The sequence below is a fragment of the Mustela erminea genome, unplaced genomic scaffold (genome assembly GCF_009829155.1).
Source record: "Mustela erminea isolate mMusErm1 unplaced genomic scaffold, mMusErm1.Pri scaffold_41_arrow_ctg1, whole genome shotgun sequence".
In the NCBI taxonomy this organism is placed as follows: Eukaryota; Metazoa; Chordata; class Mammalia; order Carnivora; family Mustelidae; genus Mustela; species Mustela erminea.
This window is the reverse complement of record NW_022476401.1, coordinates 48,540-67,344: the sequence shown is the minus strand read 5'-3', so window position 1 is coordinate 67,344 and position 18,805 is coordinate 48,540. Positions and strand designations below refer to the sequence as shown.

Genomic DNA, 18,805 nt, shown 5'->3' with positions numbered 1-18,805 from the left:
TAAAGGCATCCAAATCAACAAATAAGTAGTCAAACTATCACTTTTTGCAGATGATATGATACTATATGTGGAAAACCCAAAAGCCTCCACTCCAAAACTGCTAGAACTTGTACAGGAATTCAGTAAAGTGTCAAGATATAAAGTCAATGCACAGAAATCAGTTGCATTTCTTTACATTAACAACAAGACAGAAGAAAGAGAAATTAAGGAGTCAATCCTATTTACAATTACACCCAAAACCATAAGATACCTAGGAATAAACTTAACCAAACAAAGAACCTATATTCAGAAAACTATAAAGTACTCATGAAGGAAATTGAGGAAAACACAAAAAATGGAAAAATGTTCTATGCACATGGATTGTGTTAGGGTAATGAGTCGACCACCCCTCAATTAGACAGAGAGCAGTCTCGATAATGCAAGTCACACACGAGGTTTATTTCCAGCTAGCTGGGGACCAAGTATCTGCCCAGCGCAGCAGGTTTCAACAAGTGTTTATATAGCATTTTCAAGGCACTTCCCCATGGCTACATACATATCTTGCAACCCTCTTTGACAGTTTAACTTTGTTTAATCTTTTGCCACCCTGGCATCACCCTGGAGCCATCCTGGCAGTTAAGAGAGATTTAGGTTTAGAAGAAATTTAACTTTATTTACATTTCCTTCTGCCTCGGCCTCCTTCAGTTTTATGGTGCGACTTTAGGCCTTGAGGAACTGAGCCATTTGTCTCTGGAAATTGGGCCATTGAAGACATAGCCCTTTTGTCGTAAATCACCAAAACATTTGCAATCCAGGGAGATTCCTATCTGGCACAATTGTGATCTCTGCAAGTTAACTATTTTTTTTTCTTTAACATTTGGTGCCTATGGCACCACCACCTAATCGCCCTGGTGGTATGTGATTAAGTTGTTTTCTTAGGTTTTAGCAACTTTCTCTTATCTCAAGTTAAGTGCGTGTGTGGGCTAGTTAGGGACGCTCAGTAAAATGGCTTTCCAGCCTTCAGGATGGCCATTCTTATACTAACCAACTCTTACAATTGGGAGAACAAATATTGTAAAAATGTCATGCTACCTAAAGCATTCTACACATTTAATGGAATCATTATCAAAATCCCACCCATTTTTTTTCAAAGAAATGGAACAAGTAATTCTAAAATTTATATGGAACCAGAAAAGACCTCGAATAGTCAAAGTAATATTGAAAAAAAAAAAAAGTCAAAGTTGGTGGCATCACAATTCCAGACTTTAAGCTCTATTACAAAGCTGTCATCATCAAGACAGTATGGTACTGGCACAAAAACGGACATATAGATCAATGGAACAGAATAGAGAGCCCATAAATAGACCCTCAACTCTATAGTCAACTAATCTTCGACAAAGCAGGAAAGAATGTCCAATGGAAAAAAGACAGCCTCTTCAATAAATGGTGCTGGGAAAATTGGACAGCCACATGCCGAAAAGTGAAATTGGACAATTTCCTTACACCACACATGAAAATAGAATCAAAATGGATGAAAGACCTCAATGTGAGAAAGGAATCCATCAAAATCCATGAGGAGAACAGAGGCAGAAGCCTCTTTGACCTCAACCACAGAAAATTCTTCCTAGGAACATTGCCAAAGGCAATGGAAGCAAGGACAAAAATGAACTATTGTGATTTTATCAAGATCAAAAGCTTTTGTACCGCAAATGAAACAGTTAACAAAACCAAAAGACAACTGATGAGACAAAAGAAAACTGGGAGAAGATATTTGCAAAAGACATATCAGATAAGGCTAGAATCCAAAATATATAAAGAGCTTAGCAAACTCAACACCCAAAGAACAAATAATCCAATCAAGCAATGGGTAGAGGTCATGAATAGACATTTCTGCAAAGAAGACATCCAGATGGCCAACAGACACATGAAAAAATGCTCTACATCACTCGGCATCAGGGAAATACAAATCAAAACCACAATGAGATACCACCTCACATCAGTCAGAATGGCTAACATTAACAAGTCAGGAAATGACAGATGCTGGTGAGGATTTGGAGAAAGAGGAACCCTCCAACACTGTTGGTGGGAATGTAAGCTCGTGCAACCACTCTGGAGATTCCCCCAAAACTGAAAATAGAGCTATCCTATGACCCAGAAATTGCATTATTGGGTATATATCCTAAAGATAAAAACGTGGTGCTCTGAAGGGGCACGTGCATCTGAATTTTTATAGCAGCAATGTACCCAATAGCCAAAATATGGAAAAAACCTGGATGTCCATCAACAGATAAATGGATAAAGAAGACGTGGTATATATACACAATGGAATACTATGCAGCCATCAAAAGAAATGAAATCTTGCCATTTGCGATGATGTGGATGGAACTAGAGGGTATTATGCTTAGCGAAATAAGTCATTCAGAGAAAGACAACTATCATAGGATTTCCCTGATATGCAGAAGTGTAGAAGGAATGTGGGGAGTTTGGGGGGCAGGTAAAGAAAAAAATGAAAGAAGATGGGATACGGAGGGACACAAATCATAAGAAACTCAATCTCAAAAAACAGACTGAGGGTTGCTTGGGGAAGGGGGAACGGGAGAAAGTGGTGGGGATATGGACATTGAGGAGTGTATTTGCAATGAATGCTGTGAAATGTGTAGACCTGGTGACTCACAGACCTGTACCCCTGGGGATAAAAAAGACCCCATTCTGAGGGTCTTTACATAGCTTCAAAAAGCAAGGTTTTCTTTTGGGAGGTAGAAGGAGTTCTGTTTTGTGGCTTAGGGGTACACTGTGTGCAGGAATTCGAGAGGAGGGTTCTGGGTATGCCTGCCTGAAACCCCAAACTCTTGTTATGATTAGGTTCTAGGGTCATGGCAGGCCCTATCTTCTGGCTCTGGGGCCAGCTCTCCCAGTGCCTGATTGGAGAACAGGACTCATGTTGTATCAGACAGCGTTTTAATGTGCAAGGTGGAGAACGTAAGTGGGCTGGAATTGGGGGCCGTGCACGTTTGTCTTGATTGAGTGGTGTTGTGCAACTCCGTAGGGGAAACTTTTCTTCTATAGGACAGGGAGAGTCCTGTGGGATGTCTTCAGAGTCCACAATATGGAGGGTTTCCATTCCAGGAATCAAGGGATGGAAATCTGAAATCCAAGCTTGGTTAGGGAGTATGGTATGGATTCCCCATCTGCAGTTGCTGAGTGGAGCTCTCCAGATTCTGAAGTTAGGATGACTGTCAAACATTCTTTCAGACTAGACTAGAAGTTGTATCTACTAGGGCTGTTGAATGCATGGCTGGCCTCCTTGATCCATGGAGATTTCTCCTGCTCAGGGGTTTTTGGGCAGCTAAAAACAGTTTTGTTTCATTTTGGGGAAAAGTGAAATCCTGTTGTAAGTCTCGGGGGTTCCCATATGGTGGAAATTGAGAGCAGGACTCTGGGTATGGTTGACTGAAAATCCAAATTACAGTTAGCATTAGAGACTAGAGGAACCCAGGTTTGATCCCCTGACTCTGAGGCCAGCTACATAGGTGGCTAACTGGAGGTCGGGCTCAGGCTGAAGGACAAAAAGTGTATCAGTGTCCATGGCCGGGTTCTGTCAATAAGGGTGACCTCGTTGGCCACAAAGTTTGCTCCTAATATGGGGAGTTTGAGCTGCTAAGGTGAGAATGGTGTCCTCTTTTTCTGGAGGGTAGGCATAGTGTCATGGTGTCACTCTGGATTTCTCTACTTGAGAGCCTGTGGTCCAGAACTTTTAGAACTGAAGTCTGAAAACCCATGCTGCAGTTAAGTTTTGGGCCTAGAACATGGCAGGCCCTATCTACAGATGCTGAGGCTACCTCCTGCGGATCTGAGGTTAAGGTGAGTGTCAGGAGTTTGCTCAGGCTGAAATTTGTTTCCATGCATGACATCAATATGGGGATGGACTCACGGGGCCAAGGAGTTTTCACCCACTCCAGGGATTCTATGCAGATTCAAAAAGTTAGTTCAATTCCGAATAGGTGATATCTTAAATTGTGTCTCAGGGGTCCCCATATAGAAGGATATGAGAGTGGGGTAACAGGTATGGATGCCTGAAATGCCAAACTATGTTTAACATTATGTCCTTCTGGCATGGTAGACCTTATATCCTGGCTTTGGAGTGAGCTACCCATGGGTCTGTGTTGAACGTGGTGCTCAGGCAAAGGGTCACAATGGTTATTTGTATGCAGGGCAACCTGAAATAGTGGATGTGACCTGAGGCAACGCAGGTTTCTTCCAACTGTGATGGTTTTACATAGCTCCAAAAAGCAAGTTTTCCTTCTTGGGCAGGATGAATTCTGTTTTGTGTCTAAGGGGTCTCAGTGTGGAGGGATTTGAGAGGAGGGCTCTGGGCATGGATGCCTGAATCCACAACCTATGGTTAGGATTGGGGTCTAGGGGCATGGCAGGCTCAATATTCTGGCTCTATGCCCAGGTTCCAACAGGCCTTCTTTGAAACAGTGACTGATGCGAGGGTTACAATGTGGGTTTTTCCCAGGGAAGCCCACAAATGTGGGCGTGGACTCATGGGCCATGCAGGTTACATTTAGTGTGAGGGTTTTACACCCACATGAATAGCATTTCAACTCAGCCCCCATGTTGCTCACACAAATGCCACTACATATAACCTACCATGTTCTGAGGCTCCAGTATTAATCCTAGGTGGGTTTCCCAGGCATCCATATGGAGAGCCCTGCTCTCAAATATTTCTGTAAAGTGGAAACTTGGGCCATCAAAAAGGATTCCCCTGTTCTACAGAAGAAAACCTTGCTGCTTAAACCTGCACTCAATGACCAGAGTGGGAAAACCTCCATGGCCTCATGAGGACACAGCAAGTTATGTGGCCATCATGGACAAAAACTCCAATATGACTGAATGGCAAACACTTGCCCTTATGTAAGATACAGGGATCTTTCCTCAGCCTCTGCATTTGGGCCTGCCATGTCCTAGGACATAAAGCTAGGCCTAGCTTCTGTTGTTAGACTTCTGTCCTAACACTCCTGGCCCACAAGCCCGTCAGACTGGGAATTCTGGGGCCACAACACAGCACGTTACCATCCCACTAGAGGGAAAAAGTGTTCTATGGGCCTACGCAAAAACCTCAAAAGAGGATTAACCTGCACAGACCTCAAGGGCACCCAAATATCATAGACTGCCCTGTGCACTAATGCTCTGCCTCACACAGCCTGAGCCCCGACCTCCTGGCAGCCACCCAGATAACTAAGAATGGACCTGTAATGGACCTAGGCCGTCATCTTGATCCAACCATGGTATTCAGGCATCTGTCCCCAGACCTTATCTCAATCCCTGCACATCGGGGAACCCAATACACAGAACAGAAGTCCTCCTTCCCCATGGCACAAAACCTTGATGTTGGGATGGATGTGATATCCTTGGAGTAGGAGAAACTGCATGGTGTATGAAGGTACGTCCACTGTCCAGGGTACAAACTCTCATTTTTACCCTCATCTCGAGTCCAGGTTTGAAATAAGACCCCTCAGTAGATTTACTAAGAGCACAAATATTGGGCCCTTATTTGGCCCTTAGGCCCAAATCCTAACACATGTTGCAGCTTCCAGGAAACTGCACCCAGAGACCTGATCTGGAATCCCTCATTTTGTGATACCCTTGAGAGAGACAACAGGACACCTCCTGTCCCCCCAAATGACACAAAACTATTGAGAGCCAGACAAAACTCCAAGAGAGGAAGAATATTCCATGTCCCCTTGAGGTGACCCCTACATTCCACGGACATCCTAGATCCTAGACACAAAGTCCAGAGACAAAAGCTTCAGTTAGAACCTCACATTCACCCTAATATCAGATTTCATTACCTCGTCTCAGGGTCTGCAGATTGGGCCAGTCATACCCTCTACCCTAACCCTATCCCTAGTTTCTGTTTTTAGACTAATGTCCCCAGAGCTCTAGCTCACAAAAAGCCCTGGCTGGGGTCCCAGAGAATCACCACAAGATTTTGCCATCCCTCCAGTAGAAAACTGTGCCCTTTAGAGCTATTAAAACACTCCAGATTAAGAGAAATCTGCAAGGCCCCCAATGCCACAATAATTTTGTAGGCCGCCCTGGACAAAAATGAGCATTCTGACATACCCTGAGCACCTACCTTTAGTCATACACCCAGGAAGATGGCACCAGAGACAGAAGATTGAACTTGACATGGCCCAAGGCCCTAATTTGAAGTTCAGCTTAGTTTTCCAGGCATCCGTCCACAGAAGCCTGGTCTCGATTACCAACATATGGGGGATCCTTGAGCTCCCAAATGGAACACGTCCTCATCCAAAAAGGAAACCTTGCAATTTGGACCTATGTCAAACCTGCAGGGTAGGAGAACCCTGCATATCACCTGAGCCACCACCACATTCCAAGGTCGTCCTGGACATAAACCTGCATTGTGACCCATCAGCTCGAGACTCCCATTTCAACTCAGCCCCCTTTTAGATCATCCCAGACCCAGGAGATCGATCCTACCATGTTCCCAGGCAACAAGGTAATGCTAGGTGTAGTTTCTAGACATCCATATATAGAGTCCTGCTATCAAATCTTTCCATATGGGACAGCCTTGAGCCATCAAACAGGACTCCCCTTGTGCTGTAGAAGGAAACCTTGTTGTTTGGAGTAGCTTTCAGTCCCAAGAGTTGGAAAACCTCCATGGAATCGTGGGGCCACCCCTACATTAGGCGCCCTCATTGACATAAACTCCAGCCTGAGCGAACGTCTGACACTCGCCCTAACGTCAGATACTTGGGCATACCATGCCCTAGGCCCTAAACATAACCCTAGCTTATAGTTTCACACTTTCCATCCTCACATTCCTGGCCCAATAGTCCTCAAAATTTGGCATTCTGGAGTCTCAAAGTAGCCCTATGCCTGCCCACCAGAAAGAAAAAGTGCCCTATGGGGCTGCTCCAAATCACCAGATGATGATCCACCTCTATGGCATTCGAAAGAACCCCAATTTCATAGGCAGACTTGTGCACTAATGCTCTGTCCGAAACAGTCTGAACCCAGACCTCCTGTTGGCCATCCAGATAGCTGGCCGCATATCCAGCAGATGGGACCTGCCATTGCCCTAGGCCATCATCTCTACCCAACCTGGCTATTCTGGCATCTGTTCCCAGACCTTATATAATCTCTGCATATATGGAAAAATAATGCACAAAAGTGTACTCCTCCTTCCCCATGGCAGGAAAATTGTTGTTGGGATGGGTGTATAACCCTTGGAGTAAGAAAAACCAGCATGGCCTATTAAGCCACGCCAACTCATGGAGGCTGACCTCGGCACGAACATGCATTGTGACCCTCAGTCTGAGCCTATTTTCAGTAAGGACCCCTTGGGAGGTGGACTAAGAGCCCGCATATAGGTCCTGCCTTGCCCCTAGGCCCAAATCATAACACGCAGTGTTGTTTTCCAGGCACCTGTACCCAGAATTCGTCTCTGGAATCCCTCCATTTGGGAGACCCCTGAGACAGAAAACAGGACTCTTCCTTTGTCCTAGAATGATAACAAACTGCTGAGAGCTTGGTAGAATCCCCAGAGACAGAGAATCTTCCATGTCCCCATGAGACCACCCCTACACTGCTTCCAATCCTAGACACACAATCCAGAGACAAAAGCCTAAGCTACAAGCTCATACTTGCTCTAATATTAGACTCAGGAGAGCTACCATCAAGATTTCTAGATTGTACCTCCACAACCTCGGCCCTAACCATAACCTGAGTTTGTGTTTCCAGACTTCTTTTCCCAAAGCCCTGGGAAAACACACACTGTAGGCTGGGGCATCCAGAGCCACATTGCATGACTGTGCCTTCACTCCTGAAGGAAACTGTGCCATTTACAGTTGCCAATTCCCTCCAGATTAGGAGAGCCCTGCAAACCTCCTGGAGCCTCCCCAATTTTGTATGCTGCCCTTGACAAAATGTAAAGTCTGAAATACCCTGAGCACCTACCTCCTGGCAGACACCCAGGTAAATGGCCCTAGAAATGGAAGATTGAAGCTGATATGCCCCTAGGCCCTAATCTGATCCCTAGCTTAAGTTTTCAGGCATCTGTATCCAGAGGTCTGGTCTCAAATACCAATATAGGGCGTCTCTGGGCATAAAACAGAACACCCTCTGTCTCCAGAAGGGAACCTACTATGTAGAGCTGTGTCAAAGTTGCAGGGCAGGAGAATCTTACATGGCCCCTGACCACCTCCACATTCCAAGGTCTCCATGGACAGAAACCTGCACTGTGACCCAAAAGCATGAGGCTCCACTTCAATTCATCCTTCTCGGTTGCTTGCCCCAGAAGCAGCAGACAGAAACTTCATTATCCTTAGGCACCAATGGGAACGCTAGGAGGGGTTTCCAAACATAGAACATAGAGTCCTGCTCTCGAATCTTTCAGTATGGGGAAGCATTGAGCCAACAAACAGAACTCCCCATTTCCCAGAAGGAAACCTTGCACTTTGGAGCAGCTCACAAGCCCCAGAGTGAGGAAAACTCCATGGTCTCATGAGGCTACGCCTCCATTAGGCAGCCGTCATGGACACAAATTCCAGCCTGAGGGAACTTCTGACACTCACAATTACTTCTGATGCTGGAGATCTCGATTCATTTCTACAGATTGGTCCTGCCGTGCCCTAGGCCCTAAACCTAACACTATCTTGTGTTTTCAGACTTCCATCCTCATAATTCTGCCCCACAAGACCTCCAGATTGAGAAGTCTTGTAGCACAACACAGCACTCTACATGCCCACCAGAAGGAAGAAGTGGCCTATGGGGCTACACAAACATCTAAATAAGAATCAACATGCACAGCCCTCGACAGAACTGCAATTCCAGAGGCTGCCCTGTGCACTAATGCTCTCTCTGACACAGCCTGAGTCCAGAACTTCCAGCAGCCACTCAGCTGAGTGCATATCCAGCAGACCAGAACTGCCAAGGCCCTCGGCCATCATCTCTACGCAACCTGGGTTTTCATATATCTGTCTCTAGACCTTATCTCAAGTCCTTGCACCTGGGGGAACCTGATGCACATAAAATAACTCCGTTTTTCCCATTTCAAGAAACCTTGCTATTGGGATGCTGATGGGTGTCAAAGTCAAATACTCAGAGTAGGATAAAGTTGCATAGCCCATGAGGCCACGCCATGCTTGAGGGTCACAATGGTCACAAACATTCATTGGGACTCTCAGCGTGAACCCCTTTTCCAATAATGCCACTCAGAGTCTCGACCAAGAGTTCACATATTAGGCTGGCCACTACTCTAGGTACCAATCCTAACCAAAGGTGGGGTTTTCCGGTCACCCGTACCTGGGTCGCTGCTATGGAATCCCTGAGACAGAAAACAGGACTCCTCCCTTCCCACAGAATGACCTCCAACGATTGGGGACTGGGCCAAATCCCCAAAGAGGGAGAATCGTTCATGGCCCATGAGGCCACCCTACATTCGATGGCCATCCTTGACACAAAATCCAGAGACAAGAGCCTGAGCTACGGCCTCACACTCACCCTTATTTTTTTTATCACAGAAGAGATCCACTCATTAGTCAGTAGATCCGGCCTGCCATGCCCTCGGCCCAATACCTAAGCGAAGTTTGTGTTTTCACACTTTTATCCCCTACAGCCCTGGCCCACACAGCCTTAAGGCTGGGGCCTCTGGAGCGAAACCACAGGAATATACCTTCCCTCTCAAAGGAAACTTGGCCTGTTCTATAGGCCACAACCGTACAGATTAGGAGAAACCTACAATTTCTCCGAGGCCATCCCAATTGCTCAGTCCTCCCTGGACAAAAATGTGCTCTCTCACACAACCTGAGCAACTAACTCCACTCATACACACAGACAGAAGTCACCACAAACAGAAAATTGAACCCTACATGCCCCTAGACCCTAATTTGAACCCTAGCTTAGGCTTGCAGGCATCACTCTTCAGAGGCCTGGTCTCTAATACCAGTATATGGGGGTTTCCTGAGGCACAAAACAAAACCTCTCTTGTCTCCACATGGGAATCTTGCTTTTGGGAGCTGTGTAAAACCCTCCAGGCAAGAGAATCCTGCGGTGCCCCTGAGCCACCTCCACATTCCAGGGTCTCCATGGACACTAACCCACATTATGACTTAAAATCATGAGAGTCCATTTCAACTCAGCACCCTGGGGAGCTCTGCCCAGAACGAACAGATTGATAATTCCTTGTACTTAGGAGCCAATGGAAATGTGAGGTGGGGTTTACAGGCATCAATCCATAGACCTCTGTTCTCAAGTCTTTTCGTATAGGGCATCTTTGAACCATGCAAGAGGTCTCGCCTGTTCCCCTGAAGGAAAAGTTGTGGTTTGGAGAAGCTCACATCCCCAGGGTGGAAAAACTCCACAGTCCATGAGGCCCCCTCTTCATTAAGGTGCCTTATAGGACACAAACTCCAGCCTCAGCCAATGTCTGATCATCGCCCTTACTTTAGAGGCTGGAGATCTCAATTCAGACAGTACAGAGTGGGCCTCCCCTGCCCTTGACTGGAAATATAACCTTAACTTGTGTTTTCAGATTTCCGTCCTCACACTCCTGGCCCACAAGTCTTCCAGATTGGGAATTTTGGAATCACAACACAGAACTCTGCCTGTGCAACAGAAGAAAAAAGTGCCCTATGGGCCTGCCCAGAAACCCCGAATGAGGATCAAAGTGTTTGGCCCTCGAACCTACCCGAATTTCCTAGGCCTCTCTGTGTACTAATTATCTGTCTGACACAGCCTGAGCCTAGACCTCCCATAAGACACACAGAGAGCTGGCAGCATAATCATCAGTTCCAACCCAGGATGGCCCTCTGTCGTCATCTCTTCACAAGCTGGGTTTTCAGTCATCTGTCCCTATACCTTATCTCAAATCCCTGCACATGGGGAACCTGATGCACAACACAGAAATCCTCTCCCCCATGGCAAGGAACCTTACTGCTGGGACGGGTGTCAAAGTCAAATCCTCAGAGAAGGAGAAACCTGCATGACCCATGAGGCCACACCCATGCTTGAGGGCCGCCTTGGGCACAAACTCTCATAGAGACCATCAGCAAGAGGACCCTTTTCAAATGAGGCCTCTTGGTAGCTGGACCAAGAGCCCGCATATCCAGCTGGCCATGCGCTCAGGCCAGAATACTAACCATAGGCCTGGGCCTTCTAGGTGCACGTACCTGGGGCTCTGCTCTGGAATCCCTTTTTTGAGGGACCCCTGAGACAGAAAACAGGACTCCTCCTTTCCCACAAAATGACCCCTGACTTTTGGGAGCTGGGCCATATCCCAAGAGAAGAAGAATTGTCCATGGCACATGAGGCCACCCCTCCATTCCACGGCCATCCTTGACACTAAATCCAGAGACAAAAGCCTAAGCTACAGCCTCACTCTCGCCCTTATTTCATATCCCAAGGAGCTCCCATCAGGGTCTGTAGATTGGGCCTGCCATACCCTGGGCACTAAACTAAGCCGGGTTTGTGTTTTCAGATTTCTGTCTCTACAGCCCTGGCCCACACACCCTCCATGCCAGGACCTCTGGAGCCACACTGCAGGACTGTGACTGCCCACTCTAAGGTAACTGTGCTCATTCCATTGGTCACAAACCTACATATTAGGATAAAGTTACAAGGGCCTCGACACCATCCCAATAACATACTCCACCCTGGACAAAAAGGCACATTCTGACACAACCTGAGCAACTATCTCCACTCAGACATGCAGACAGATATCCTCAGATAAGAGGATTGAACTGTACATGCCCCTAGGCCCTAATCGGAGCACTAGGTTAGGTTTCCAGACATCTGTCCTCAGAGGCCTGATTTCAAAAACCAGAAAATGGGGATTTCCTGAGTCACCAAAGATAACCCCTCTAGTCTCCACATAGGAAGCTAGCTCTTTGGACCTGTGTCAAAGTCCAGGTAAGAGAATATTTCAGAACCCCTGGACCACTGAAACATTGCAGGGGCTCCATGGACACAAACCCACATTATGTACCATAATAATCATGAGTGTCCCTTTTAACACAGCCCCCTGTGTAGCTCTGCTTCAGAGCCAGCAGATCGAACCTGCCTTGCCCCAGGAGTCAGAGGGAATGTGAGGTGGGTTTTCTAGGCATCTGTCCTTTGAGCCAAATCTTTCCTTATGGGGCAGCCTTGAGCCATCCAACAGGACTCGCCTGTCCCCCAGAAGGAAAACTTGATGTTTGGAGCAGCTCACAACCCCCAGAGTGGGAAAACCTCCATGGCCTCATGAGGCCACCCTTCCATTCAGGAGCAGTCATGGTCGCAAACTCCAGCCTGAGCGAACATCTGATACTCGCCCTGACTTCTGATGCTGGAGATCTCAATTCAGCCTCTGCACAGTGGGCCTGCCATGCCCTTGGCCCAAAACCTAACCCCAGCTTGTGTTTTTAGACTTCCGTCCTCACAGTCCTGGCCCACATGCCCTCCAAATTGGGAAGACCAGAGCCACAATGCAGCACTCTGCCTGCCCACCAGAAGAAAAATGTTGCCCTATGGGGCTGCCCAGAATCCCCAAATTAGAGTCCACCTGCACAGCCCTCGACCTTACCCCAATTTTTGAGATCACCCTGTGAACTAATTCTCTGTCTGACACAGCCTGAGCCAAGTCCTCCTATCAGACACCCAGACAACTGGCCACATATGCAACAGATTGGACTCGTCATGGCCCTCTACTGTCATCTTTTCCCAAACTGGGTTTTCAGGCATCTGTCCATAGACCTTCTCTCAAATCACTGCAGATGGGGGAACCTGATGCACAAAGGAGAACTCCTTCTTCCCTATGGCAAGAAACCTTGCTGTTGGGATGTGGGTCAAAGTCAAACCCTTAGAGGTGGAGAGACCTGCATGACCCGTGAGGCCATGCCCATGCTAGAGGGCTTCCTTGGGCACAAACATGTATTAGAACCCTCACCCTCAGCACCGTTTTCAAATGAGTCACTGGATAGCCGTACTAAGACCCCACATATCAGGATTACCATGCCCCTAGGCCCCAATCCTAACCAAATTTGGGGTTTTCCTGTCGCCCATAACTGGGGCTCTGCTCTAGAATCCCTCTTTTTGAGGGACCCCTGAGACAGAAAACAGGACTCTTGCCTTCCCACACAAAGATCCCAATCGATTAGGAGCCGGGCCAAATACCCAGAAAGGGAGAATGGTCCATGGCCCTTGAGGTCACCTATACATTTCTCGGCCATCCTTGACACAAAATACAGAGACAAAATCCTGAGCTACTGACTCACCTTCACCCTAATTTCATATCCTGAGAAGCTGCCGTCAGAGGCTGTATATCCAGTCTGCCATACCTTCAGACCGAGACCTAAGCCAAGTTTGTGTTTTCAGATTTTTATCCCCATGGCCCTGGCCTACACACCCTCCAGGCAGGGGCCTCTGGAGCCACACTGCTGGACTGTGCCTGCCCTCTTGAAGGAAACTGTCCATTCCATTGGCTACAGCCCTACAGATTTGGAGAAACCTACAACACCATGAGGCCATCCCAATTGTGTAGTCCACCCTGAACAAAAAGGCATTTCTGACGCAACATGAGCAACTACCTCCACTCATATATGAAGACAGATGTCCTCAGGGACAGAAGATTGAACTGGACATGCCCCTAGGCCCTAATCTTGACCCTAGCTTAGGTTTTCAGACATCTCTCCCCAGAGGGCTGATTTTAATTACCAGTATATTGGGGTTTCCTGAGGCACAAAGCAGAACACCTCTCTTCTCCACATGAAAGAAGAGCTGTGCAAAATTCTCTGGGTAGGAGATTCCTGTAGGACCCCTGAGCCACTGCTACATTCCAGGGTCTCCATTGACATAAACCTGCATTTTGACCCATCAGCATGAGAGTCCATTCCAATTCAGCCCCCTGGGTAGCTTGCCCCAGGGCCAGCGGATAGAATCTGTCTTGTCCCTAGGGGTAAATTGCAATGTGAGGTGAGGTTTCCTGCTTCCATCCTTAGAGGCCTGCTCTCTAATCTTTTTGTACAGAGCACCCTTGAGCCATTCAAGAGGACTCGCCTGTCCTGCAGAAGGAAACCTTGCTGCTTGGAGCATCTCAAAACCCTAAGTGTGGGGAAATCTCCATGGCCTCATGAGGGTACCCCTTCATTCAGGGGCATCATGGTCACAAACTCCGGCCTGAGCTAGCATCTGATACTCCCCCTTAGTTCTGTTGCTTCAAATCTGGATTCAGCCTCTGCAGAGTGGGCCTGTCGTCACCTCGGCCTAAAACGTAACCATATCCTGTGTTTTCAGACTTCCATCCTCACACTCCTGGCCAGCAAGCCATCCAGATTGGGAATTCTGAGCCACAATGCAGCAGTCTGCCTGTGCACCAGAAGAAAAAAGTACCCTATGGGGCTGCCCAGAAACCCCTAATGAGGATCAATCTGCACAGCCCTTGACAGCACTCCATTTTCTAGGATGCCCTGTGCACTAATACTCTGACACAGCCTGAGCCCAGAACTCTGGAAATACACCCAGACAGTTGGATGCATATCCAGAAGATTGGACCCGCCATGGCCCTAGGCCTACATCTCTTCCCACCTGGGTTTTCAGGCACCTGTCCCTAGGCCTTATGTCAAATACCTGCACCTCTTGGAACTTGATACAGAAAATAGAACTCCTCCTCCCCCATGGCAAGAAACCTTGTTGTTGGGATGGGTGTCAAAGTTCAAACCCTCAGAGTATTAAAATCCTGCATTGCCCATGAGGTCTCACCCTAGCTTCAGTTCCTCTCTGGGCACAAAGAGGCATTGTGACCCTCAACCTGAGCCCCGTTTTTATATAAGCCTTCGTGGTAGCTGGGCAAAGAACCCGCATATCGTGCTTGCCATGCCACTAGGCCCCAATCGTAACCAAACTTGGGGTTTTCCTGTCCCCCGTACCTGGGGCTCTGCTCAGGAATCCCTCTTATGGAGGGACCCCTGAGACAGAAAATAGGACTCCTGCCTTCCCACACAATGACCCCAAACTATTGGGAACCACCCAAATCCCAGAGAGGTAAAATCGTCCTGGGCCCATGAGGCTACCCATACATTCCACGGCCATCCTTTCACAAAATCAAGAGACAAAAGCCTGAGCTACCATTTCACACTCACCCTGATTTCTTATCCTGAGGAACTCCCCTCACTGTCTGCAGATCGGGCATGCCATCCCCTAAACACGAAACCTACCCGAGTTTGTGTTTTCAGACTTCTGTCCCTACATCCCTGGACCACACACCCTGCAGGATGGGGCCTCTGGTGCCACACCTCAGGGCTGTGCGTACTCGAAGAAAACTGGTCTCTTGTGGATTCTGCCCAGCCCACAATATTTTGGTGTCATTCTAGGGGAAGGGAGGAGTCTTGTTTTCTGTTTCAGGGGTCCCACAAATACTGATATTCCAGAGCAGGGCTCTGGGTACTGTCACCATGGAAAACCCCACTTTGGCAAAGAATTTTGGCCTAGGGGCATGGCTAGCCTGATAAATAAGCTCTGGGTCCAGGCCCCAGGGGTCTTATTTGAGAATGGGGATCAGGCTGAGGGTCACAATGTGAGTTGGTGCTCAAGGCGGGCCTCCAGAGTGGGCGTGGCCTCAGAGGCCATGCAGTTCTCACCAACTTGGCGGGTTTGACACACGGCCCAATAGCAAGGTTTCCTGCCATGGGGAAGGAGTTCTGTTTTGTGCATCAGGTTCCCGACATGAAGGTACTTGACATAACATCTGGGACAGATGCCTGAAAACCAACGTTGGGTATAAATGACGACCTGGTGCTCAGGCAGTTTTGATCTGCTGGATATGTGGCTCACTGTCTGAGTTGCTGACGGGATGTCTGGTCTCAGGCTGTATCAGACAGAGCAATAGTGCAGAGGGTGGCCTATGAAATTGGAGTGCCTTTGAGGGCCATGTGGATAGAATCCTCATGCAGGGTTTATGGGCATTCCCATAGGGCACTTTGCTTTATTATTCTGGGCAGGCAGAGTGCTGCGTTGTGGCTCCAGATTTCCCAATTCGGAGGGTTTGTGGGCCAAGAGTGTGAGGACAGAAGTCTGAAAACACGAGCTAAGTTTGAAAACAAGAGTTAGGTTTAGTGCCTAGGTCATGGCAGGCTTAATATGCAGGGGCTGAATCGAGATCTCCAACATCTAAAGTAAGGGTGAGTGTGAGACGTTTGCTCAGGCTGGAGTGTGTGTCCATGATGGCTGCCTAATAGAGGGGTGGCCTCATGAGGCCATGGAGGTTTTCCCACACTGAGGGCTGTGAGCTGCTCCGAACAGCATGGTTTTCTTCATCATGACAGGCAGTGTCCTGTTTGATGATCAATTGTCCCCCCATAGGGAAATATTGGAGAGTAGAGTCTCCATAATAATGCCTGGAAAACCCACCTGGTGTTCCCACTGGCGTCTACAAACAAGGCAGGATTGATCTGCTGGCTCTGGGGCAGGCTAGCCAAGGGAATATGTTGAAATGAAGTCTCTTTCTGATGGGTCTCAATGTGGGTTTGTGTCCAGGGAGTCCTTGGAATATGGTGGTGACAAAGGGGCCATGCAGGATTCTCCTGCCCTGAGGGTTTGACACAGCTCCAAATAACAACGTTCCCTTCTGAGAACAGGAATTGTTCTTCTCTGGGCCTCAGCAACCCCAATCTGTTCGTATATGATACCAGGCCTCTGTGGACAGATAATACAACCCCATGCTACAGTTTACTTCAGGGCCAAGGGGCATGTAAGCATCAACCTTCTGGCTGTGGGGCCATCTACCTGGGTGTCTGATTGGAGATCATTGCCTGGGGTGTGTCACACTGCTCATTTTTGTCCAGGGTGTGCTACAAAACTGGGGTGGCCTCATGGGCCTTGCAGGTTTCTACTAATCTATAGGGTTTTGGCGACAGTAAAGGGCACAGTTTTTTTTGGGTAGGCAGGCACAGTCCTGCATGGCGGCTCTGGAGCCCCGCCTGGACAGTATGTGGGCCAGGGCTCTGGGGACAGAAGTCTGAAATCACAAATTTGGGTTAAGGATAGGTCCAACGGTAGTGCAGGCCCGATCTGCAGACCCTGAGGGGAGATCTTCGGGATCTGAAATGAGGGTGAGTGTGAGATGGTAGCTGAGCCTTTTGCCTCTGGATTTTGAATCTAGGATGGCCACAGAATGTAGGGGTGGCCTCCTGGGGCCACGGAATATTCTCCCTCTTGGGTATTTCACTCAGCCTCCAATGGTGGTGTCATTTAGGGTGAAGGTAGGAGTCCTGTTTTCTATCTCAGGGGTCCCCGAAAGAACAAGGATCCCAGAGCAGGGCTCTGTGTATGGTTCCCTGGTAAACCTCACCTTGGGTTAGCATTTTGGGCTAGGGGCTTGGCCAGCCAGATATGAGGGCTCTAGGTCCAGCCACTAAGGGATCTTTTTTGAGAACGGGTCTCTGGCTGAGGGTCACAATGAGTGTTGGTGCCCAAGGTGGCCATTCAGAGTGGGTGTGGCCTCATAAGCCATGCAGGTTTCACCAACTTGTAGTGGCAGAAGGACTTCATTTGTGGACTATGTTCCCCCATATGCAAGGATTTGAGACCAGGCCTCTGGGGATATGCCTAGAAACCTAGCTTGGGTAGAGATTATGGCCTAGGTGCATGGCAGGTCTGATCTGGTGGATAGACTGTCAGCTACCTGAGTGGCTGAATGGAATGACGGGGCTCAGACTGTGGCAGACAGGACATTAGTGCACAGGGAAGCCTGTAAATTGGCAGTGCCCTGCAGGGTCATGCAAGTTGACCCTCATTTGTGGTTTCTGTGCACCCGCCTAGGCCATTTTTGCCTTCTGAAAGGCAGGCATAATTCTGTGTTGGGGATCCAGAATTCCCAATGTGGAGGGCTTGTGCACCAGGACTCTTGGGTTGGAAGACTGAAAACACAAGCTCAGGGAGAGACAAGATGGCGGGGAAGTAAGAGAAGGTGCCCTTTCAACCTGTACCCTAAACTGAGCTGATTGCCTTCAAAAGAACTCTAATCACCCACAAAATCAGCCTTAGATCAGAATTATACACGTCTGGATCTCTACAGGAGCAGAAGACCACAGTTGTCAGGTAAAGTGGAGTGGGAACGTCGGACTGATATTGGAAGATAAACAAAAGGGGGAAGGATCCACCAGAGGCGACCCATTGGAAAGTAATATCCCAATATGAGAGTGCCCTGCATCTGGGGACCAGCATTAACTTGGAGTCTGGTAGAAAGCACTCAAAAAGAGCAAAGGATCATGGGGGGAAATTGTGGGAATCAGGGCGTTTGGGACAGAGGCTTAAGTCTCCAGGCCCAAGACAGCCACCCCTGGTGTAGAGCCAGAGACAGTGCGGAGGAGAAAACAGGTCTTGGTCTTTGAGTCACCAGCTTGCCTGAGAGCGCATGGGGTCCGGCTCCGGTGAGAGGCTGGGAGCCTCGCTAGCCGGCAGAAACCCAGCTTTTTTGCAGTCCCCACATGAGTGCCCTTTTGTGCTATCAGAGTCCAAGTCGCGCCCCATGCCCTCCCCTGAGAGAGGTGCGCACAGGCACCAGCCTGGTGCTCTCAGACCCGGAAAGACCAGGCACTCCCAGCCCATATTGATATGAATACATTAATATTAGGAGATCTTAACACGCCTCTCTTGAAAGAGACAGATCATCCAAGCAGAAAATCAATAAAGAAATAAGAGCATTGAATGACACATTGGATCACATGGACCTCATAGATATATACAGAACATTCCACCCTAAAACCACAGAATACTCATTCTTCTCAAGAGCCCATGGAACCTTCTCAAGAATAGATCACATACT

The 18,805-nt window shown here is 48.1% G+C and overlaps 1 long non-coding RNA gene across 1 annotated transcript; it reads left to right on the top strand.

Moving 5' to 3' along the window:
- Positions 1–394: 394 nt before the first annotated feature.
- Positions 395–18,585, top strand: LOC116583987. Its single transcript, XR_004283008.1, has 3 exons — positions 395–493; positions 8,483–8,489; positions 18,574–18,585. It is a non-coding gene; the product is annotated as an uncharacterized LOC116583987 (long non-coding RNA).
- The last annotated feature ends 220 nt before the right edge of the window (positions 18,586–18,805 follow it).